This window comes from Cavia porcellus, unplaced genomic scaffold (assembly GCF_034190915.1).
Source record: "Cavia porcellus strain 051 isolate PalLab524CR breed Dunkin Hartley unplaced genomic scaffold, mCavPor4.1 scaffold_21, whole genome shotgun sequence".
Taxonomy (NCBI): domain Eukaryota; kingdom Metazoa; phylum Chordata; class Mammalia; order Rodentia; family Caviidae; genus Cavia; species Cavia porcellus.
The window spans coordinates 6,606,293-6,632,377 of NW_026947504.1; the positions used below are offsets into that span (position 1 = coordinate 6,606,293).

Here is a 26,085-nt window from a genome sequence, read left to right on the forward strand (position 1 = left end):
CAAACTCATGCAATAAGGAATAAAAAGGGTGAAATCACTAAAGACCCTGTGGAAACACAGAAGATCTTCAATACCTATTTCTAAAATCTCTACTCTCATAGGCTTGATAAAACAGAAGAAATGGACAGATTCCTAGAAACATATGAATTACCAAACCTGGATCAAGATCTAAAACTGCTGAATAACCCAATTTCAATTAATGAAATTGAAAATGTAATTCAATCCTTCAATCCTTGTAATTCAAATGTAATTCAACAAAGAAAAGCCCACATCCACATGGATTCACTACGGGATTTTACAAAAAATTCAAAGAAGACTTAATGCCAACATTCCTCAAACTCTTCAATGAAGTTGAAAGTGACATACATAAATCAATAAATGTAATGCACCATATCAATAAAGTGAAAAGTAAAAATTATATGATCATTTCTATAGATGCAGAAAAATCTTTAATAAGGTCCAACACTCATTTATGATAAGAACCTTACAGAAAATTGGAATAGATGGTCTTTACCTCAATATAATAAAGGCCGTCTATGACAAACCAACAGCCAGTATCATACTAAATGGCCAAAAACTGAAGGCCTTTACCTTAAAATCATGAACAAAACAAGGATGTCCCTTACCACCACTCCTGTTTAATATAGCACTGGAAATACTAGCCAGAGCAATTAGACAAGAGAGAAATAAAAGGAGTAAAGATAGGAAGAGAAGTTAAATTATCATTATTTGCAGATGACATGACACTTTACATAGAAGACCCCCAAAACTCCATTGAAAGACTCCTAGATGTAATAAATGAATTCAGCAATGTAGCTGGATACAAAACCAATACTCAAAAATCAATAGCATTCCAATACACGAACAACAAAATCACTGACAGAGAAATAAGAGAAGCCACACCCTTCACACTAGCAACCAAAAAAATGAAATATTTAGGAATGATTTTCATGAAAGAAGTGAAAGATCTATATAGGGAAAATTATAAAACACTGAAAAATAGAAATTGAAGAGGATCTCAGAAAATGGAAAGACATCCCTTGCTCATGTATAAGAAGAATAAATATTGTGAAAATGGCCATTCTCCCAAAACTGTTATACAGATTTAATGCAATCCCAATAAAAATACCATCAACATACCTCATAGATCTAGAGAAATCACTCCTCACATTCATCTGGAACCAGAAGAGACCTAGAGTAGCAAAAACAGTTCTAAGCATCAAAGGCAAGGCAGGAGGCATCATAATCCCTGACTTGAAGTTACACTACAAAGCAACTGTAGTAAAATCAACACGATATTGGAATAAAAACAGAGCTGAACATCAATGGAATAGATTAGAAGATACAACCACAACTACAAACACACTCAACCACCTTATTTTTGATAAAGGGGCCAAACATGTTCACTGGAAGAACGACAGTCCCTTTAATAAATGGTGTTCGAAAACTAAAACTGGACCCATGCCTATCACCATGTACTAAGTTAAAATCTAAATAGATCAAAGAGTTGAATATTAAAACAAACACTAAATCTATTGGAAGACAAATTGGGTAAAAACCTTGAAGACATAGAGATAGGTAGAGAATTCATGAACAGGACTCAGACTGCACAGGAAATACTTCCCAGAATCAATAACTGGGATCACGTCTTATTAAAAAGTTTCTGCATGTCAAAAGAAATATCCACCATAGTGAAAAGAAAACCCACAAACTGGGAAAAAATCTTAGTGAATTGTCCTTCAGACAAAACATATTAAGAATTTAAAAAATCAGACCCCCAAAATTCAAGGATCCAATCCAAAAATAGGCATCTGAGATGAATACACAATTCTCAGATGCAGAAATATAAATGGCAAATAAATACATGAAAAAATGTTCATCATCATTAGTCATTAGAGATATGCAAATTAAAAACCACACTGAGATTCCAGCTCACTCTTGCAAAAATGGCTAGGATCAAGAAAACTACCAACAACAAATGCTGGAGAGGCTGTGGGGAAAAAGGAACTCTCCTGCACTGTTGGTGGGATTGTTAGACTGGTGCAACCATTGTGGAGGTCAGTCTGGAGATTTCTCAAAAAGCTGGGATTGAAAGTCCCATTTGTAGGGGTTGGGGATTTAGCTCAGCGGCATAAGTGCCTGCCTTGCAAGCAGGCAGTCGTGAGTTGGATCCCTGGTACCGATAAAACCGAAAAAGACAAAAAAAAAAAAAAAAAAAAAGGAAAGGAAAAAAGTCCCATTTGTTCCAGCCATTCCACTTCTAGGCATATTCCCAGAAGAACTGAAAGCATTGTACCATAGTGATATATGTACAACCATGTTTATAGCAGCACAATTTGTAACAGCCAGATCTTGGAAATAAACTAATTGTCCATCAACTAAGGAATGGATAAAAAAGTTGTGGTATTTTTATACAATGGAGTACTACTCAGCTATAAAGAATGGTCACATTGAGCTATTTATAAATAAATGGGCACAGCTTGAGACCATACTCATAAGCGAAATAAATCAAACTCACATATAAACACCGAATAGTTTTCCTAGTGTAAGAAATGGTAATAACACATAAAAGTATGTAGTAAACATGATTCCCCATTATATTGCTTTGAAGTCTTATAATGTTTTCATTCATTAATTGAAATGGTTTTATTCTGGGTTGTTTGACTATATTGTCTGTGATGATATGAACAGTTATTTTGAAAAAAGCAAGACAATAGTGCTAGCATTAATATAATATCAGCTTGCTTTGAAGTCCCATGAAGCTTTTGTTCTTCTGTCTCCATCGGTTTATCATGTTGTATCTTATTGAATTTTATTATATGTGATAGTATAAACAAAAATTTTTATAGACAAGGAGATAATATAGAAACCATTGTTCATTTTCTGTTAGTTGGTTCTAAATACCCTGTAATACTTTCATTCTCTTGAATGGTTTTACACTGTCATGTTGTGTTTGATGCTATAATATACAAAGTTATACTCAAATATTTCAAGGAAAGAGACACTATGGTAACTACTATTATGTCAGGTTATCTTGTGGTGAAACACTATGTTGCCTAAATTGTTCTGTCCTGACCTGTGTTATTATGTTGTTATGTCCTCTTTTATCTTAAGCTCCTTCTTCCTTTTAAATTTATTAATTAATAAAAATCCAGAAAAAAAAAGAAAGGGAAGCAATTCTCCTAACTCATTCCTGGAAGCAAGTATTACTCTAACACCAAAACCAGAGAAAGGCCCAACCAAAAAAGAGAACTACAGGCAAATCTCCCTAATGAACACAGATGCAAAAATTCTCAAAAAAAATACTGGCAAACAGAATGCAGCAAATCATCAAGGACATTATACACCATGACCGAGTGGGATACATCCCAGGAATGCAGGGAGGGTTCAACATATGCAAATCAATAAATGTAATCCACCATATCAATAGAGCCAAAAATAAGGATCACATGATCATTTCTATAGACGCAGAAAAAGCTTTTGATAAGGTCCAACACTTATACATGATAAGAACCTTATAGAAAATTGGAAGTTGTTTTTTATCTCAATATGATAAAGGCCATCTATGACAAAACAACAGCCAGCATCATATTAAATGGCCAAAAACTGAAAGCCTTTACCCTAAAATCAAGAACAAGACAAGGTTGTCCATTATCACCACTCCTATTCAATATAGTGCTGGAAATACTAGCCAGAGCAATTAGACAAGAGAGAGAAATAAATGGAGTAAAAGTAGGGAAAGAAGAGACTTCTGAGAGAACATGGCAGATAGATAACAGCAGCTATGGTGGCTCTCTCAGATAGTCAGTTTACAATGCAGGAATGGTGTGGTGTGGGGAGTCCTCAGCAGGGGGAGATATACCCTGCCAACCCAGGAACAAACTAAACTGAGAGAAATCAACTGGAAATGCAATCCCGGTGCTACAACTGGAACAGCTAAAGTCTCAGTGCCAAAGCTGGAACCCACGCCCCTGGAAACCATGGCTTGAATTTCCTGTCACTGCTGCTGCATTTAAATAGGCACAGCAGGGATAGAGACACGAAAGCTCTGAGAGCAAGAATCAGCGAACCAAATTGAGAGCAGAGATGGCGGGGAACCCTGCATCAACCTGCGGTGAGTGAGAGGAACGGGGACCCTTCCATAAACTAGGAGGCTCCAACAGAGGACATTCTGGGACCGGGAAGACTAGCTGGAATAGGACGCTGCAGTCACTTCAGTCACATATTCCCCCTCTCAAGCAGGATTGGTGGGGAGCGCTTGACCTGGGTGATGCCGCGAACTAAGACCTAGTAGGCTAGCCCAAACCAGGTCCCTGAGCCTGGCAGTGCACCCTCATGCAGCGAAGCCTTCAGCAGGTTGACTGACCTGGAGGGGCAGGCCCAGCAGAAGCTTCCCAGGGCTGTGTCTCCTAGTACACTGCAGTGGGCAAGAACACCTAGCCGGCGCGATTCAAACAAACTGTAACCGACAAAGAAAGAAACTGGGCCTTCTATATACGCTTGAATGGAATGAACAAAAAGTATGGAAAGAAGGAGCAACAAGAAAGGGTCCTCAGTCCCCAAAGCTGAGAACACTGATCCAGGAAAGGTAAATGCAAAGGAGAATGAGGACAGAAAACATGCAATATCAGGCACGGCACCAATAGACATAAAGCGATATCTCTGGAGCCTCATAGACGAGTTCAAAAGCGAAGTATTTAACCAAGTAAAGCAAGATATAAGTAGAATAGTTAGAGAAATGCTAAGCACCACCCAAGAAAAAACAGATGGTGTAATGGAAGAACAGAAAAAAAGGGGAGAATTGTTTGATGGAGAAAATAGAGAAAACATAGAATACATGAAGCAGGTTCAAAGAGATTACCAGGAAACTAAAAACTCTATTGAAAGCTGCCATAACAGCTTGAAAGAAACTAAGGACAGATTATCTGAACAGGACAGATTTGTAATGTGGGAATATGAAAGGAAAAACTTCTTAGAAATAACAAAACAAGCAGTAACAATACAAAGGCTAGAAGATGATAAGAGGATCTATAACATAAGAATTAAGAATGTAAAGGAAGAAGCAGGGATACAAACAAATGAAGTACAAAGGCTATTCACAGAAATAATCAAGGAGAACTTCCCTAATATGGGAAGAGGTAAAAATACTCAGATCTATGAGGCATACAGGACCCCAGCCACCTACGACCCAAACAGAAATACACACAGGCATATAATAATCAAAATTCCAGAAATACAATATAAGAACAGAATATTAAAAGCTGTCAGAGACAAGAAACAGATCACTTACAAGGAAAAACCCATCAGAATTACAGCAGACTTCTCGGCATAAACCATCAAATCACGAAGAGCGTGGGGCGAAATAATTCAAGCTTTGAAAGATAATAATCTCCAGCCAAGATTGATATATCCTGCACAACTGTCCCTCAAATTGATGGAAAAACAAGGTGCTTCCAGGATAAAGAGGAACTAGGGGAATTTGCAACCACCAATTCAACTCTACAGAGAACACTGCAGGATATTCTAAAAAAGAAAAATTCCGAGATTCCAGAAACAGTGTCAGAGAGGCCACGATGAATGGAGCAGAAAGCAAAATGAAGAGGACAAACTGACAACTAATGGCAGAAAAAGAGCTCAACAGAAATGAGGCAGAGAAGGTTGGATGGTAGGAACAGCTATTTTGGAGAAAACAAGACATCATAATAGCTAGTGCTGATTTAATATCATCTTGTTTTGAAGTTCCATCAAGCTTTTATTCTTCTGTCTCCATTGGTCTTAACATGTTGTATCTTACTGGATTTTATTATATGAGATAATATAAACAAAAACTTTTATAGACAAGGAGCTAATACAGAAACCATTATTCATTTTCTGTTAGTTGGTTCTAAATACCATGTGTAACACTGTCATTCTCTTGAATGGTTTTACATTGTCTTGATATGTTTGATGCTACAGTATACGAAGTTATACTCAAAGATTTCAAGGAAAGAGACACCATGGTAACTACTTTTATGTCGGGATTATATTGGGATGAATCACTATTTTGCTTAAATGGTTATGTTCTGACCTGTGCTGTTTTGTTGTTATGTCCTCTTTTATCTCAATCTACTTTTTTTATTATTTATTATTTTATTTTTATCTTTTTAATTAAGGGAAAAAATAAGTAAAACATAGCAGGATATATTATAGTAATCCACTTTGATTTCCTATTAACTTGATTTGAAACCCTGTATTGCTCTCACCATCTTGTTTTGACTGATTTTACTCTATTCTGTTTTGCTTGATAGTACCAAGTTTGAGAGTATAGGCGACAACTGTGAAGACAATAAGATTCACTATGATGCCCATTCTGGTTTGACTATTATCTTCTTTTGAAGTCCTGTAATGTCTCCAATGTGTTGGTTTTATTGATTTTGTTCTGTACCATTTTGTTCAATTTTATTATAACTGATGATATAGGCAATTCTTCTTAAAATAGCAAGAAGCATTATGGTAACCACTGTTGATCACCTTATATTCTGTTTTTACATTATGTACTATGTCCATCCTTTTGATTTGACTGACTCTGTTTTATTATGTCACATTTGGTTTTATTCTCTTCAAAAAAAAGTAATAAGAACTGTGGGAATAATAAAACTCAAAATGTTTAATTGTCATTGTAAAAAAGAGAGGAAAAGAAAGTGCTCTAAAGGATATAACTGCATGTATATTTAAGTGTATAAGATAGATAACCATATTACTGTTTTTGTTGGATCATTGAACAGAACTGTTTGCAGTCTCACTGTTTGAATGTCCACTTTATATGCTTTAATTTTGTAACTTGTGATTTCCTACTGTTCATTTTTTGAAATTCTGTATAACTTGTACCCTTTTTCTGTTTTTTTCTCCTTAAATAAAATTTTTAAAAATATGAAAAAAAGAAAAGAAGTTAAATTATCAATATTTGCAGACAATATGATACTCTACATAGAAGACCCCCAAAACTCCATTGAAAGACTCCTAGGTATTATAAATTCAGTAATGTAGGGCCTGGGAATTTAGCTCAGCGGCATAAGCACCTGCCTTGCAAGCAAGGGGTCCTGAGTTCCATCCCCAGTACCGATAAAAAAAAAAATTCAGTAATGTAGCTGGATACAAAATCAACACTCAGAAATCAATAGCATTCCTATACACAAACAGTAAAATCATTGAGAAATAAGAGAAGCCACACCCTTCACAACAGCATCCAAAAAAATGAAATACTTAGGAATCAATGTAACAAAAGAAGTAAATATCTCTTCAGGGAAAATTATAATACCCTGAAAAAGAAATAAAAGAGGACCTCAAAAAATGGGAAGACATCCCTTGCTCATGGATAGGAAGAATAAATATTGTGAAAATTGCCATTCTCCCAAAATTGTTATACAGATTCAATGTACTCCCAATCATACCTCACAGATCTAGAGAAATCATTCCTAAAATTCATCTGGAATCAGAAGAGACCTAGAATAGCAAAGGCAGTTCTGAGCAACAAAGGCAAGGCAGTAGGCATCACAATCCCTGACCCGAACGTATACTACATAGCTACTGTAATAAAATCAGCATGGTAGTGGAATAAAAAAGCAGATCTGAAGATCAGTGGAACACATTAGAAGATACAACTACAACTACAAACACACTCAGCCACCATATCTTTGATAAAGGGGCCAAATATGTTCACTGGAAGAAAGATAGTCTCTTTAATAAATGGTGCTCAAAAAATTGCTATCTATAGGCCAAAAACTAAAACTAGACCTATACCTATTACCATGTACTCAAGTCAAAATGGATCAAAGATCTAAATATTAAAACAGAAACACTAAATCTTTTGGAAGACAAAGTAAGTAGAAATCTTGAAGACATAGGGGTAGGTAGAGAATTCATGAACAAGAATCAAACCACATGTGAAATACTTCCCAGAATCAATAACTGGGATCATGTCTTATTAAAGTTTTTGTAAGTCAAAAGAAATCTCCAACATAGTGAAAAGAAAACCCATGAATTGGGAAAAAAAATCTTAGTCAACTGTCCCTCAGACAATAGACTTCTGTCTAGAACATATAAAGAATTTTTAAAAATCAGACCCCTGAAATTCAAAAACTCTATCCAAAAATGGGCATCTGAAGTGAATACACAATTCTCAGATAAAGAAATACAAATGGCAAATAAATACATGAAAAAAATGTTCAATATCATTGGTTATTAGAGAAATGCAAATTAAAACCACACTGAGATTCCATCTCACCCCAGGAAGAATGGCCAGGTTCAAGAAAACTACCAACAACAAATGCTGGAGACGCTGTGGAGAAAAAGGAATTCTGCACTGTTGTTGGGAATACAGACTGGTGCAACCACTGTGGAGGTCAGTCAGGAGGTTCCTCAAAAAGCTGGGATTGGAAGTCCCATTTGACCCAGCTATTCCACTTCTGGGCATATTCCCCGAAGAACTGGAAACATCATATTACAGTGATATATGTGCACTCATGTTTATAGCAGTACAACTTGTAATAGCCAGATCTTGGAAACAACCTAAGTGCCCATCAACTGAGGAATGGATAAAAAGATGTGGTATTTTTATACAATGGAGTACTACTCAGCTATAAAGAATGATCACATTGAGATATTTATAAATAAATGGATGCAACTTGAGACCATACTCATAAGTGAAATAAATCAAACTCTCATGTAAATACCATATAGTCTCCCTAGTGTAAGAAATGGTAAGAGTACATAAGATAGAAAATCCTCAGTAAATACAGTGGAAGGATAAGAATCTGCTCAAAGGGAAAAAAATAATATCTCAGGGAAAAGAAAGAAAAAGAAAAAGGTAAAAGAAAAAATATCTAAAATTGAATAAACACACTTAGGATAGCTAAGATGATTGTGCTACAAATTCTGTAAGTTCTTGGAACAGAACATTTATAGGATTGGAACAATTTTGCATGTTAGTGACTGGTGATCTGAGGAACTCTTGAAGATCATTATGTAAAGTAACAACCCTAGTTATGCTACCAGCTTGTTTTGAAGGCCTATATCATCGTTTTGGGCTCTTTGCTATTGCTATTTATTTGTCTTTTTTGTTTCATGTTTTTCTAGTAATCTGTTTTGTTTTTGTTTTCCTCTCTAATACAGAAAGGACAGGTATACATGTAGAGGCTCATACATGCATAGAACTTCTCCTAAACAGTTTATGAGAATCGGTTATATTATGCATGAGGAAATGAAGAAAAAGAGACATTATGATATCCATTTCTGATTTCCTATCATTGTGCTACCAAAACCAGTAATGCTTTTATTATTTGTTTAGAGTGGTTTTAGTATGTTTTGTATTATTTAAATTCAACATACATGAAGGTATGGACAGCTATTTTGAAGAGAACTAGAAACATTATGTTAGTCATTGTTGATTTTCCTATTGTCTAGTTTTGAGGGCCTATAATGTCTTCATCACTCTGTTCTGATCAGTTTTATACTACTTTGTTTTGTATGAATTCACTGTGTGTGAAGATATGGACAACTATTTAGAAGAAAACAAGAGACATAATGGTAGCCACTGTAGCTCTCCTGCTGTCTTGCTTTGAAATCTGTGTCACTTACATAGTTTTCTTCTGATCTGCTTTGTCCTGTTTTGTTATGTTTAGTTTTGCCTTCTTTAAAATAAAACTAAATAAATAAAATTTTTTAAAAGTCAAAGAAAAAAAGGACAGAGCAAAATTTGACCCAGATACATAAAAAGGTGATTTAAAGACAAAGCAGAGAGATGTTTGGAGATGGTAGTCTAAGATTAGAGTGATTTGGCCATAAACCAAGGAATGTTAGCAGGCACCAGAAGCTGGACAGCAAGAAACACAGTATACCCTAAAGCCTGTGGAGTGAGCGTAGCCCTGCAATACCTGGATTTTAGCCCAGTGACACTCATTTCAGAATTCTGGCTCTAGAACTGTATGAAAATAAATCTGTTACTTTATGCCACCAACTTTGTATTAATTTGTTACGGCAGCCACAGGAATTTAATATCTCCAACAGCACTAGCAAAACCAGGCTTTGAACCTAGGTCCTTGGGGTTCCAGGTTGCACTTGGGTGCTGTCTCTTGTTCTTTGTACCACAGCCTTCCCAAGCTGGATCTCTCTGCTGTCTGGTGTAAGACCCTGCCCAGAACTAAAGCAACTGGCACTGACACCTCTTCTGGTGCAGGGCCTTCAGATCAGCCTCTCTTTCTTCCATCACCTTCTCAATCAAAGCTTATCAGAGGCTAAAACAGCCTTTTAGAGTTCTACTGAGCAGGCAAGGAGAGAAACACAGTACTCCAGACTCCAACCTCCACAAGGGAAAGTATGGCAAACCAGCAAAGGCTTTCATCTTCTTTGCACTTAACTGTTTTCCAAATTATCAAGATACTCCTAACTTCTGTCACTCTGCTGCTTTAGCCTACAATTTACTCTTTCCCACACAGAAGTGCTGAGGGTATCAGCCCTGAAGTAGTTTAGTTTCCTCTCTGCCCTTGAGAAGGACCACTGTTCACCATTTTGTGACTTTCCAGGAATGCTGAGAGGAGTTTCCCTGCCTCCCTCTCTGGATGCTTTTACGTTGAATACTAGTGTGAACAAACTGGTACAGTGGAGTCTCAAGCTAACAAATTCTGAAATTAACAAGCAAGCTAATAAACACATTGTCAGGACAAAAGCACTGCATCCCAGAATGTACTTTTTGAACTTATTCTGACAAGTACAGTTTAACTTTAATTATTTAAAACACTTCAAAATGCAGGTGGCAAAATACAGCCCTATGTTTTATAAAAATAATGATATATTGGTAATAAAGGACACCATGGCTACTGTGGCTACTGAATCTCTACTGAGGAGCCAGGAGGGTTTCTTAGAAGATCAGTCTGGTAGATTAACAAAGGGAAATTAACAAATGTAGTAAAACAATAGGTAATTTATCAAAGTAACCAGAGTTCTCATTTTGCTATGGAATTTTTTTTCTCTCCCTCTTCAAATGTTTCTACCTACCTTCACTTGACAAGAAGACTAGAATTAGTCAGTTTTGGGCTACTATAAGAGAACTTCAAGGCTGGGTGGTTTACAAAGAACAGAGGTTTATTTCTTACAGTTTTAGAATCTGAGAATTTCAAAACTAAGGGGCTAGCATCTGATGAGGGTCTTCTTGTTGTGTCATAATATGACAGAAAGCATTACAAGAAGAGACCCAATTCATTCCTTTTAACAGAAGACAACTTCCATGCCAACAGCACCAATCTGCTCATAACTTCAAAACACTCAAGAGCTATTAACATTTTTGGCAGTAATGGGAATTGAACCCAGTCCTCATGTATGCTAGATAAATCACTCTGCCACTGAGTTACATTCTCAGTCTTTTTTTCATTTTTATTTTGAGACAGACTCTCATTAAATTGCTCAAGTTAGCCTCATAATTGTAATCCTTGTGCCTCAGCCTTTCAAATAGCTGAGATTATAGGCATGTACCTCCACACCCACTCACCTAGTCACTTGTTAAAGGTCTCACCTCACGACATTATTGCATTAGGGACTAAGCTCCCAATACATCACCTTTCGGAACGCACTCAAACCATAGCAAGGTTCAATGTGATTTTCCATCGGCATCCCAAGTAACAATTACAGCTAATGTTATTCAATCATCAAGTCCTGAACTCACACCAAACCTGCATCATTATCCTTCTACTGTGAGGAAACTGAGACTCAGAGAGGTTAAACCACCTTCCCAAAATCACAGAGTGGATCAATGGCAGAGCTAGAATTAGAAAGCAGGCAACTCTGAAGGCCAAGGTCTTAAATATCATATCAAATTGTCTGCCTCCCAAAAGAACTAGGAGCCTTACTACTTCATCTAAAAAAACACCTTACGATGACACATCTACAAATCTGTGGCTTCAGTTTCTAAAGTGTTCAGAAAGACTCACAGAGACATTCCAATCTATCCAGAAAATTTCCTGCATCCTCACAGAGAATAGTCTGGAAAATAACAGTTTGAGGCTAAGAATTTGGTGGAAAGAGGTGTCTAGGAATAAAGTTTACATTTCCTCAGATGAACCCAGATCCCCAGATTTAACAGTATTTGAAGCAGCCCACTCCAATTCCTCCACTGCCTGAATCTCAGCAGGCTATCACTAGCAAGACACCCTCATTCCACCATCAGAGAAATAATGTGCAGGTCTCAGGTCTGGAAGAAAAAAATCAAAAAAGCAATACAAAAAGAGAAGAAATAAGTTAAAAGCTCAAACTCCTGTTTATTATGTATGGCGGTTTCCTTTTATAAGCTCAGTATACTATTCTGGCCCTGAATTAGTTTTCTTTGCTTAGTCCTAATTATTGCTTGAGCTTCCTTCAAATGGGCCCCCAAAGACACTGAAAAAATTTTAACTGAAAGGTCAACTTATTCCACAGAAACTGCAGGGAGACTCCCTGACATCTTGCTCTGAAATGCTATTTTGTAACTTCATAAGCTAATGCCCCAGAATTAATCATGATAAATAATTCTCCATTTCCCCTAGCAAAGAGAGCTCATGGAGGCTACAGGAGCAAAGAGAAAGAAAGACGGTACTAAAGATGGACTATCTCCTCTTTTAAGAGTACATACACAAAGGGGATGGAGAAAAAAAAAAAGAATCAAAATGAATTTATGTACAGGAAAAAATTTCCTATGATAAAAGTGATCATTATGTATACCTAAAATGTACCAATAAAATTAAATTTTTAAAAAGAGCATATATACAAAATTGGCTTCTAAATTCTTCCCAAATCACTAGACTGGTACTGACACCATAGAATTCCTAAGCTACATGTCTCTATAGGACACTGTCCTTTCTGATGGGGAAAGGGCCAGGACACTGGAAGATGAGGAAGTAGGGCAGTGAATAGAGAAGAAATATAAACTATAAATTAAGGCCAGAAGCCCTGCTGCTTCTCCTGCCAGGATCAGCAAGAAGGCCTGAATCAACTTTCTGAAAGGTAAGACCATGAAAAGGGATGTTAAAATAAAGACAGAAAACAAGAAAAGATCAGAGGAAAGAAGAGTCTTACTGTACCAGGTTTGAGATTTGTCTGCTTTCAGGGCTAAAGCTCTGAGTGCCAGATTGTTTAAGGTTTAAGAGTTCTGAGGTCTTTTGGGGGTTGGGATGCCACTAAGTCTATCTCTTTGAAAGTCTCTAAATTTTGCTGCAGCGGAGAGCATTTGCATGAAACAGGGTGAGCTGCTGTCAGAGAAATGTCTATTCCTTGCTACTCAGCTGTGTGAGTGTGTGAGTGTGCATGTAGAGGACATGTGAAAGCTGTTTCCACAACAGTCTTCTATTCTATTAGATACATATGTGGAAAATATGAGGGCAGAGCTCGGAGATCTAATCTATCAAATCTTTGTGAACCCAAAGATTGCAGCTAGTTTTAAATAAGTTTTCACTAGTTTTAAGGAAAGTAGAAGAAACCAATGCAACACAAAACAAAAAGAGATGCAACTTTGGTTTGTTATTTTTTTAATGTTAATTAAAAAAAAAAAAAAAAAAAAAAAACAGAAAGCCTAGCGGCATGGTGGCAGACTCCTGTAACCCCAGGACTCAGAGAGGTTAAAGACAAAGAATTGAAAGCACAGCCTGGGCCAATGTATCAACCTAGCAAGATTACGTCTCAAAATTTAAAAGACATTCTGGAGATATAGCTGTTCAGTACGGTCCCTCCTATACCACAAAAAACAGAGGGGATTAAGCATCACAGAAATTGAGGCCATCAGCACCTCTTAAGGTCTTTTAACATCTCCAGTTTGGGGTCTTTCTGCCTAATCCATCTTTACATGACATGGAATTATAGATGATAGCCACAATGAGGTGAGAGTGTACAACAGTACACCTTGCCCATCCCAAACACCTTTCTACACTCACAGAAGAACAGAAGTTATACCTGGGTAGAAAGGTGGAACAAAACATACTACTTTCAACTGTGGCCACAAAACAACTGTGAACATTTTTGAAAGAAAATAATTCTTTGACGAGGAACTGCAGAAATAACACAGGGGCCGGGAAACAGAGCAAGTGAGAAAAGATTAAAGAAATAGGGATCATCATTTAACACTGAAAAGACTGATGAGTGGAGGTAAAAGAAGTGAGAGCGAGCTTAACAATAACTTCGAAGCCCAGAGAAAGTTGCTCAAGAGAGTCACTCACTGTTTTACCAAAAGCCACCTTCTGGTCCCAGAATCTTTCAATGTCTATCTTGCTGGCTTACAGCTGAAATTCTTTCAGATAAAAGGAGGGAGTCAGCTGGGCGTGGTGGCTCACGCCTGTAATCCCAGCCCTTGGGAGGTTGAGCCAGGAGGATCTCTGTGATCTTGCCTCAAAAATCCCAAAAATAGCCAGGTGTGGTGGCACATGCCTGTAATCCCAGCACTCCAGAGACTGAGGCAGGAGGATCTTTGCAAGTTGGAGGCCAGCCTGGGCTATTAAATGAGTTCAAGGCCAGCCCAAACTGCATAGTGAGACCTTGTCACAAAAAGACCAAAAAAAAAAAAAAAAAAAAAAATCCCAAAAATAAAATTTAAAAGGCTGGAGGGGGTATAGTTCAGTAGTACAGTGCTTGCCTAACATGCTAGAGGTCCTGGGTTCCATCCTCAGCACTCACACACGCCCACTGAAAGGGTTTTGGCCCAGGCCGACACTGTAGCCTGTAAAGCCAAGGCGCTCCTATCTCCCCCCACCCTTAGAAATCTACCTCTGGCGCCAAACAAAGACCAATGGGCTACCTGTGCATCCCTAATGCCCCTTAGGTTCCACCCCAAGCCGAGGCGACTTATGTGCCTCACTCCACGTGTTCCAGGGAGAGATCACCGACCCCGGGGTGGAGATGCCGCGCCCGGGGAAGGTTGGGGGTGTCTCTCCCCAAATTCTCAAAATAAAGGTCATTTATATTTCATACTTCTTATCTTTTCAGCCGCCACCGGACGCCCACAGTTCTATCACCCACACACACACAAATGCACACACAAAGTGAGCAATACCTAAGGTTAAGAGTACTATGTTCTTTGAGACAAAAGGAAAAGACATCTTAGGTAAAAAAAAGTAGGTACAAAAACTAGTAATCAGTAGCTGCAAGTTCAACAAAAAAGAACCTTTTTACAAATACAAACCAATTTCTCTGTGAGCTAACTGAATTCTAGATAGACTTTCTTGCTCATATCCCTCCCTGGGGTTTCATTCTCTAAGGACCAGGTCTTTCAGTGCCAGTAACATTTAGGACTCAAACACTTACAAAAGTGGTTAGAGCCCCACCTCCTCCTCACTTCAGGGAGCTTGGGGCACTGCCCCAGCAAAGTAAAGAAGGATTATATTTGCCACACTAGGTGAACACAACATCAGAGCCTCTACTGTCTTCACGGGCCTTGTGAAGATAAAGACAGTTAAACTGGTCCCAGGCCTATGTCTATCATGAAAAACCAGACAAATGCCACAAAGGGAAGCACTATCCTCTCTGACCTCTCCAAATATCTCACCGTGCCACCTATTCACATTCTGTGAATTTGTTTCTATCTAGCCGCAGTCAATTTGTCAATTATTGGCTAATAACCTTGTCTAAGAACTTCAGTAGTACTGCAAAATGTGTCAGTGGAAAATCAGAGTGAGATGAATTTGCCATGTCCTGGTGAGCTTTTATGTTTGTTTTATTCCAAGCAAAGGTATTAAAGCTTGCTTCCTTATAACAGAAAACCTAAAAATCAATGCCCAAAGCTCAGCAACTACAAACTCCCTTTTCTAATATAAAATGCCAGGAAGAAAAAGAGGTACATAAAATGAAGCAAGGGAAAAACAGCCTCTCCTCAGAATGCTGCAATTAAAGGACGGTGCGAGTGAGGGATAGCACTGAATAATGAACAAGGAAAAAAATCATTTTGATCACATTTATTTAGGAAACAAAATGGTATATGAACACCTATGTGCCCAGCTTCTGGGTAATAAAAGAACACATTCACAAGCTTATTCATTCAACAATGTTATTTAATCATGTACTAAATGCCAAGTACTGTTCCCAGCGCTAGGAAAACAACTGTATACAGGACAGACAGGGTTCTTATACACATGAAACTCACATTCAAAGAGGAAAAACAGAGTCAAGAGAAGTATTAAACAAAAAAAGTATCAGCTGGTGTTAGTTTGGGAATAGTTTGTCACAGTCTAAACTCATGTTAAAATCAGGTTCCCAGTGTAACTGGAGAAGTGGAAGGACCTGCAGGAGCTGAGGGCTGAGCTAGGAACAGTAGCATATGCTTATAGTCCCAGCAACTCTTCCCAGCAAGAGGATCACCAAGATTGAGCTGGACAACTTGGACAGACTCTGTCTCAAAATACAAACATACTTCAGTGTAAAGACCTCGTAGTCAACCCCAATAACACTCCCCACCCCCCAAAAAAGAGGTGACAGTTGCCTTTGTCTCCTTCCCTCTTACAAACAAGCCTGCCTGCCTTTATACCTTCTACCATAAGCTGAATTAGCATAAGGGCAATTAGGGATAGCACCATGCTCTTGGACTTTACAATCTCCAGAACCCAAGAGCCAACATATACATATTTTTACAAATTACCCAGTCTAAGGTGTTTTAGTGTAGCAACAGAAAAAGGAGTAACTCAGATGGTTAGATTATGGTAACTAATGTAGTCACTTTATACTAGATGAAAGGGAGACCTTTTCTCATAAATAACAACAGAACAAAGATGTAAATGACAAGGAATCAATCAAGCAAAGATGAAGAAAGAGTATTTCAGGCAGAGTGCAAATTTGGAGCAAAGATCCTTTATGTTCAAGAACCAAAATTAGGTCACCATGGCTGGGCATATGCCTGTCACCTTAGTTCTTGGGAGGCTGAGGCAGGAGGATCATTGAAAGTTCACAGCTAGCCTCGGCCAAATAGTGCATTCAAGGCCAGCCTGTATTGCATAGCAAGACCCTGTCTCAAAAACAACAACAAAAGTAGGTCATGGTAGCCAGTAGAGAATATAGGAAATGAGACTATCAATAGGCAGGCTGGAAGCAGGAATCAGGACATGAAACGTCTTATAATCAGAGTAAGGAGCTTGTAATTGATTCTCAGTACACATATAACACAGAGGGTATGGGACAGCTGAGTGACATGTTTCTTAAGAACTTTCTAAGAGAAGTTAATACTTGATTCCAAGATGCAGACTAACACTGCATAATTGTTATACAGCCATAGCTGCTTAAAATGGTTTAATTTCTCAAGAGAAATGCTTAAAAACTTTTAATCCATGCTGGGCATGATGGCTCACACCTGTAACCCCAGCACTCAGGAGCCTGAGGCAGGAAGATTGTTGTGAGTTCGAGACCAGCCTACGTTACAAAGTGAGCTCAAGGCCAGCCTGAACTGCATAGAGAGAGCCTGTCTCAAAATGACAAAAAAAATTTTTTAATCTATCAGTTATTAAATGTGCACCATGTAAAGGACATGGTACTAAGTGCTTTATATATACTACTCTATTTAATCCTCGCCCATACTACAAGTAAATATTATCATTCCCACTTTACAGATGAGGTCATCAAAGCTCAGAAAGGAGGGGAAATGACTGCCCCAATGCCATACAACATGTTTTTGTACAGCCAGGACTAGAACCCAGGTTTGTCTGATGTAAGAGAGCCAGAGCTTCCTTCCACTTTGCTCTGATGACTCTACCCCTTTCTTGGCAGAAGAAAAAAGGAGATAACAGTTCTTTTGGATTAACATTCCAGGTCTTTCCATTGCTTACTCTCTACTAGAAGTAGTCTCTCAATTGCCCCATAAGTGACGTATATAAGGCTTGACTCCAAATACAATCTTCAAGAACCTTCCATAACGAGGCAAAGCTAACCGCAATGTCTCATGCCCTTGACCAGCCGCTCCTAACACCTGCTTCTGGTCCATGGTTTCCTCCCTGGTGAGTTCCTTGAAAGCGTCAGCTAACCCACTCACTGAACAGCCACCGTTCCCAATGCCATGACATGTATTATTTCATCCTAACTGCCCCACAGGTAAGCACAAGAATACCCTGATTCAGATGAGGAAAATTGGTGATGAAGTAACCACTACAAGACTAAAAAGTCAAAAAGGGAGAGGATTCTGGGCAATGGGTGAAGTAGGAAGCACTAAAATATGCCTTCTCTTCTAGATAACTACACTGACAGAATCTGATGCAACAATGTTGGAACTCTGGAGACTACTAAAAGATTAGAACTTCCTTAAGAAGGCTTAGATGGTAAAATGCAGTTAATTTCTATCACTTAAAAACTTATCAAAATAGCAGCTTAACTTCATGGCAGGCTGCCAACACAGGGCCTCCTAGAGCAGTTTAAACTCAGCTTAAGGAGCCAGGATGTACAGAAAGGACCCTGTCTTCCAAGTACAAGGATATGTGCCCTGATCATCGACTGTGGCTCTGATTATACAGCAACTGCATATACAGGAGAAAAATTTAAAGTTACTGCTCATGACTAGGTGATGGTTCAGGCTCAAAAATGACCTAGAAAAACCTTAAATTTACTCTTGAATTTGACTCTCAGAATACAGATAACCTACAACAATCAACAAACAAAAATAGGACTGAGGAGGTAGCTTGGTGACAGAACGCCTATCTAGCATGTGTGAGGCCCTGGGCTTGACCCTTCAGCACTGCAACAACAAAGCCAAAAATCTTCAGACTTTAAGGACAATGAAAAGTCTGCCATGGAAACATCATTAGATTACATTTTTGAAATCTTAGCACTTGAGAGGCACAAAGATTACTGTGAAATCAATACCCGCCTAAACTACATAGTGAGACTATATTTTTTTTTAGAAGTTCAGCTTTCAACAAAAAATATAGACCTACAAAGAAGTAGGAAAGTGTGGCATCTTCAAAAAAAAATAGTAAACCAACAGAAATTATCCCTGCAAAGACCTAACACCCTGGTACAGTAGTACATGACAATACTCCCAACTAATTCAAAGACTGAAGCAGAAGGATTCCAAGTTTGAGGCTAGCCTGGGCAATTTAGTAAAACCCTTTCTCAAAATAGAAAAAAATTTTAAATGGCTGGAGATGTAGCTCAGTGACAGAGAGCCCCCTGGGTTTAATACTCAGGACCATGGGGAAAAAAAAAAAACTTTGAGAGACATTAAAATTTAAAACCTCTTAAAAGATACTCAAAGATCTAAAGTAAGCAGTGGATAAAATCAAGAAAATATTGAACTGGGCACGGTGTCTCATACCCATAACTCACTACTAAGAGGCTGAGGAACAAGGTCACTGAGAGTCTGAGGCCAGCCTGAACTACATATCAAGACCCTGTCTCAAAAATTCAAAAGAAAAAACAAATGAACAAAAACAACTGGTTGCAGTGGCACATACCTGTAAGTCCCAGCTCCTCCAAGGCTGAGGCAGAAAGACCCCAAGTTCAAGGCCAACCTGGGCTACTTAGCAACTTAATGAGATTCTGTGTCAAAAATAAGAATGAGTCGAGAAAAACTGGAACAAGGAGAAACAAAACCCTATATGAAAAAAAAACAGAAATATAAATAAAGAGAAAACCTCAAAAAGAAACACAAATGAAAATCTGGATCTGAAAAACGTAACTGAGAAGGGATTCAAAGAGCAGCTAGAAGACAATGGAGGGTATCATGTCTGAGGAAAAAAGAAACACTACTGAAGAAAAATGAACAGACTAAGTAACCTGTGGGGCAACGTCAAGCAAACTGATACACACTGAGTTCCAGAAAGAATGAGAAAGGGACTGATAGCATATGTGAAGAACCGGGGGCCAAAAACTTCACATGTTCAATGAAAGACATAAATATAAACATCTGAAAAGTTCAACAACAAATAGGACAAAGTTAGAGAATACACTAAGACATATTATATTCAAACTATTAAAAGGTAAAGATGGAGTCTTAAAAGTTGAGAAAGAAGTGACTTGTAACATATGCCATATGAGAAACAAAGATCTCAGTAAAACTAAATGCAAAAGTATTACTATAATCTTGATTTGTAACACCAACATTTGTTTTCTAAATAATCTAAGAACTAATGCATTAAAAATATATAATTTTTGTTTGTAGATGCATAATGTATAAGATGTAGTATTGTGACATCAACAACTGAATAGGATAGGAAATGAAGTTGTTGGGGGAGCAGTATTTGTATATTATTGAAGTAAACTGTTATAAATTCAAATTAGCTTTATAATTTTAGGATGTTAAGTGTAATTTCCATGGTAACCAGAAAGAAAATAGTACAGAATATATAGAACTGGAAATGCGAATTTAGAAGTTTCGCCACAAAAATCAAATAAACACAAAAAAAGGCAGTACTGCAAAAAGTGAAGGACAAGCCAGGTGTGGTGGTGCATGCCTGTAATTGCAGCAGTTGGGAGGCTGAGGCAGAAGGATCTTTGCAAATTCAACACCAGCCTGGGCTACAAAGTAAACTCAAGGCCAGCCTGAACCGCATAGTGAGACCCTGTCTCAAAAAGACAGAGAGAGAGAGAGAGAGACAAAAAAGTTATAAGACATACAAAAACAAATACAATAACAGAAGTCTTTATCATTAGTACTTTAAATCTAAAGGAGTCAAACACTCTAATCAAAAAACAGATTGTGGCCACACGTAGTAGTGCACGCCTGTAATTCTAGCAGTTGGGATACCAAGGCAGGAGGATTGCTACAGGTTCAAGGCCTGCCTTGGGTGCAAAGTGAGTTCAAGGCCACCCTGAACTGCTAGGCATAGCGGTACATACCTATAATCCCAGAGCTTGGAAGGCTGAGGCAGGAAGATTGCTATCGAGTTCAAGACTAGCCTCTATAGTGAATTCAAGGTCATTCTGTACTACAAAGTAAGACCTTGTCTCAGTAAATAAATAGGCAAGACATGGCGGCACACACTTGTAATCCTAGCACTTGGGAGCCTGAAGCAGGAGGATCACTGGGAGTTGAGGCCAGACTGGGCTACAAAGTGAGAACTGAACTGCATAGCACAATCCTGTTTCAAAAAACAAAATACATACATACATACAAAATTTAAAAAGATAGATCTTGAAACCATAATGCTAAGTTGAAGCAAATCACACATAGAAGGTTAAATACTATATGGTTTCTCTTATATGACAAATCTAAAATATAAATAAAAGACCAAATAAAAGAAAGATGATAGGAAAAAAGGTGGCAGATTCTATGGAGATGGAAAGGCCATGTAGGGAAGGGGAAAACAGTGAAGGTAGAGAGGGAAGGCGACGGAAAAACTGATTAAGACATGATATGCAGAGAACTCCCGAGATCCGGCCATGGAGGGACTCAGGCAGCTTGTTCACCCGCCCTCTAGGTAAGCGTCTGAGGCGTGGCCTGGAGGAAAGCCATTCCCTGTGAGCCTACTGCCACGTGGGCTGAAAATCAAGCACCCTCCCCCCCCCATAGCTACTGGGGATAGATGTCTCAGCATCTCTTGGGACGATGACCATATTCAGTATAGCAAATATGGGGGATTTCCTTTTATCTTGTTTGAAGGCAAAGGTTGTTTTCACTGTTTTGTTATGTTTCTTTTGCTCTATTCAGTATTCTCAATTGGTTTTATAATGTTCTATTTTTGGTTTGATTTTACTATACCTAATTGGCTGGACAACTATTATGAAGTTAAAGAGATATACCATAGTACCTACTCCTACTATCCCAGTATCCTACTGTGAAGTCCTGTACCAGTTTCACTGCATTGTCTCGATTGGCTTTGCTCTGTCTTGTGCTGTTGCATTTTTACTACTTTCAAAATAAAATTTAAAAAACAATAATAATAAAATAAAAAAGACATGATATGCATATTTACCACTCCCTAAGTAGTAAATTATGCTAATTATGAGAACTATCTTATCACCAGGTTGACATTCAATGGAGTGAAACGCTTATAGCTACAGTCTCTATCTAGTTAGTTGGGGCTCCAGCCAAGGTCCTCAGCTGTGGCCTTACCTTGTCCTTTGAGGCATCATGTTCACCACAGGCCACTACAGGCCTCAGCCAGGGCCAGTGATTTACAGAAAGGCTCATTTACTATGAATCTATTGCCCATCTCCAGAAAAGGGGCCTAGGCCGCGTACAGACTCACAAGTAAACATAGAAAGGCAATTGGTTAATTTTAAATCCTTCTAGTGGTCTCGATCAGCAGGAAGGGAAGAAGTAATAAAAAAACAGATGTGATTTGTATATTTACCTTTTCCCAAGGTGAATGTAATCATTATGCATCACAAACATATACCAATAAGAAAAATTGATAACAAAAGGAAAACTGCCAGATTCACAAATTTGTGGAAATTAAACAAACATACGGGAGGCCAGGGATTTAGTTCAGCGGCATAAGCACCTGCCTGGCAAGCCTGAGTTCGAAAGTTCAATCCCTGGGACAAAAAAAAAAAATCACAATCTACAGACCAAAGAAGAAACCACAAGGAAAATTACAAAATACCTAGAAACAAATGAAAATAAAAACACAACACACAAAAACTTACAGGACACAGAAAAGGGCAATGCTAAGGGGAAGATTTAGAGCTATAAGGTTTACACTAAAAAACAAAAGTCAGGAATCTAACTGTATACAATGTCAATAATTAGAAAAAGATTAAAACCAAAGCTAGGAGAAAAAGGAAATAATAACAAAGTAAAAATAAATGAAATAGAGAATAGAAAAGTGACAAGAGGCCAGGTGAGGCAGCATACACCTGTAATCCCAGGACTAGTGAGGCTGAGGCAGAAGGATGTTGTGAGTTCAAGGCCAGCCTGGGCTACAAAGTGAGTTCAAGGCCAGTCTAAACTCGACAGTGAAACCCTGTCGGTGTCAGTGAAACCCTGACAGTGAAAAGACAAAAAAAAAAAAATTTAAAAAGATCATTCTCCACAACAAAACCAAAAGTTGCTTCTTTGAAAAGATCAATAAAATTGAGAAACCTCTGGCTAGATGGATGAGACAGAAAGGAAGAAAGATAGTAGTAACAGGACAGAGGAAAGACTAAGGGCATTACTAATTCTACAGAAAAAAAGATTATGGTAAGATACTATGAGCAAGTATACACAAACACACCAGATAACCTAGACAATACAGACAAACTCAAAGAACCACAAAATTTTAAAAAATCATAAAGCAATAGCAAATCTCAGTAGACTTGTAACTAGTAGGACACTGAACCTAGCCAGAAAGGATGGCAGAAGCCAGTAGTCCAGCACTGGGGAGGCCGAGGCAGTAAGACCCTGATTTTGTGTGTGCTGATTTTGTCCTGCTACTTTGCTAACTGTAATCTAATGGGTGTTTTTGTTGTTGCTGTTATTTTGTAGAATCTTAAGTTTAATACATATAAGATCATATCAGTGTGCAAACAGATGATTTTACTTCTTCCTGTCCAATTTGCATAGCCTTTCTTTTTTTCTTGCCTAATTGGTCTGACTAGGAGTTCCAGTGCTATGTTGAATAGAACTGGTGAAAATGAGCATTTTTGTCTTGTTCTTGTAGGGAAAAAGTATTTAGCTTTTCATCATTGAGATATCTGTAGTAAGTTTTTCTTTTTCTTTTTTTTTGGGGGGGGGGTCTTTTTTCCTTTTTATTGGTACCAGGGATCGAACTCACGACTGCCTGCTTGCAAGGTAGGCATTTATGCCGCTGAGCTAAATCCCTAGCCCCTGCAGTGAGTTTTTCATGTACAGCTTAATATTCAGGTATTTTGCTTCTAATTTACTGAATGTTTTTCTCATGAAAAGGTATTTAATTTTTCTTCATCAGTTGAGGTAATCACATTTTTCCCTTCATCTGTTAATTGATCAGTTTTTGTGTAATAAGCTATTCTTGCATTAGAAGACTAAATGCCACTTGGAAGTGGTGTATAAGCCTATTAATATGCTGTTGACTTAGTTAGCTAGTATTTAGTTTAGGATTCTGCATAAATGTTCATAATGGATATAGATCTAAATTATTGTTGCAGTGTTTCTGTCTGGCTTTGGTATCTGGATAATGCCAAATTATCCAGAGGGTGAATGTTCCCTCTCTTCAATTTTTGAGGAAAGTTTGCATAGATTAACAGCAGTTCTTTAAGACATCATATCTCGGACCTTTTTTTCTTTTCCTCTTTTGAGATGAGATCTTGCTATATTGTCTAGGCAGTCTCAAACTTCTGGTAGACTCTCTGCTTCACAGACGACATCTTCTGTGTCCTTATAGGCAAAAGGGACGACAAAGTCCTTTCTTTCCTGGTAGACTCTCTGCTTCACAGACGACATCTTCTGTGTCCTTATAGTCAAAAGGGACAACAAAGTCCTTTCTGGTCTCTCTTACAAGGGCACTAATCTGATTCATAATAGCAGAACCCTCATGACCTTATTACCTCCCAAAGGCCCTATCTAGTAATGTCATTGTCTTAGGAGTTAGGTTTCAACTTATAAATTTAGGGAAGATGCATACCTTCAGATCATAGCACTACCATTAATTCCTATGTAGATCTGAGAAAGCTATGAATCAGGAAAGTGAAGTAACTGATCCTAGAGCACACAGCCTGTAACTGGAAAGCTGAGATTCTAACTAAAGCGGCCCAAATCAAATGGCTGTACTCCTAACAACTTTGCAGCACAAGTAGCTTAGTAAGTGAAAGTGAGGCAGATGGGGAGCCTCATGGGAATAAAAGATGGAGGAGTTTGGGGACCTTAATCAATGACCCACTGAAGGTAAAAATAAGGGCACAGTGATAAAATGTGCCCTTCTCATAGCCCTCTACTTTTATGACAACAATCAGAAGCACTGTAACAGCAGGGAAAGCTGCAGTGACATCTCCAGGGAGAAGACCCTTTGATGCATATCTTATACAAGGAAGAAACCCCTTAAAACACAAAGGTGTTTTTAAAAAGATTCCATACTCATAGCCCCAGAAAAAATTACAAACCCTCGCCTGCCCCAGCAACCTTGTGGAAGTCCCCTTCCTCTGTTAGGAGGCAGCCTGATCAGTATCAGTGCTGTCAGCCACTCCCTTCTTCCTGAGCCTCCTTAAAGCTTTTGCCTATCAGCTTGCGCTCTTGCCTCGGTTTCAAATTTTATCATCAGTGATACAGAAGATCCCTCACATTCAGTATCAAAAGGGACACTGGGGAAGGGATCAGTCAAGGGTGTAGAATGGTCATCTCACACTGAACACTTGGTCTGGTGGCATGTGACTCTGATCCAGTTCTCTTTATATGATAGGCCCGTCCTGCACCTCAGTCTTTCTCGCTACACAGTAAGAACAACTCCAGCTAATTATTAGCCCTCCAGACATGGGCTGCTGCCAAGAGAGAACATGTATACACCTCCATCAACCAGCACCATATACTACACAAACCACAGGTACTGGCTTTCCTAACGGCCATCGCGCGTCAAGGAGTTGCCTGTGTCAACAGCTAAAAGGGATCCAAGGTGAAAGGGGCAGTACCTACCCAAGGGTGACAGCCAACAGAGGGATGGCAATACAGCAGTTTACAAAGGGCTCTAAAGCTTTCAGATGTTAATAAATGAGCGGATGAAACCTTCAGACCTTCTTGGGCAGGTGGGCTGGCAGCTGTGGCCACCAGGTCTGCTGAGTGGCCAGGAGACTCCAACAATAACATGGGCACTGTTAGAGGAGTTGATTTAGGGAAAAAAAATGTGCCCACTTTCAAAGGGTCACTCTGAAGGCCATTTAACTGAAAAAAAAAACTAAGTAACCTATTACAGTAAGGCTCCTTTTTTCCTTATCAGTACTGAGGGTTGAATCTAGGGCCTCACCAGGCAAGCGCTCGACTACTGGGCTGCACCTTGTCCTTTTGTTTGTTTTGAAGTAGAGTCTCCCTAAACTGCCAGTCTTGAATTTACAGTCCTTCTGCCTCAGCCTCCTGAGTAGCTGGTATTGTGCCTGACTGGTAATGTCTCCTTTTCTGATCTTCACTTACCATCCCTCTTCAAATCCCACCAAATGCAGTATCCAAGAGAGTGATCTGATCTGTTCCTGCTGCACATCCTGACATCTCATCACAACCACCTACAACTCTCTAAA

At 38.5% G+C, this 26,085-nt stretch overlaps 1 protein-coding gene across 7 annotated transcripts in view; it reads right to left on the reverse strand.

The window, feature by feature from the left end:
• Sil1 (SIL1 nucleotide exchange factor) overlaps positions 1-26,085 on the reverse strand; it is a 314,976-nt gene that overhangs the window by 265,908 nt on the left and 22,983 nt on the right. The window contains exon 2 of one of the 7 annotated variants that reach the window (XM_063232175.1): positions 1,141-1,192. The exons of the other annotated variants lie outside the window; for them this stretch is intronic. The gene's annotated coding sequence lies outside the window, so the exon portion shown is untranslated. The remainder of the gene's footprint in view (positions 1-1,140; positions 1,193-26,085) is intronic. 7 annotated transcript variants of the gene reach the window in all.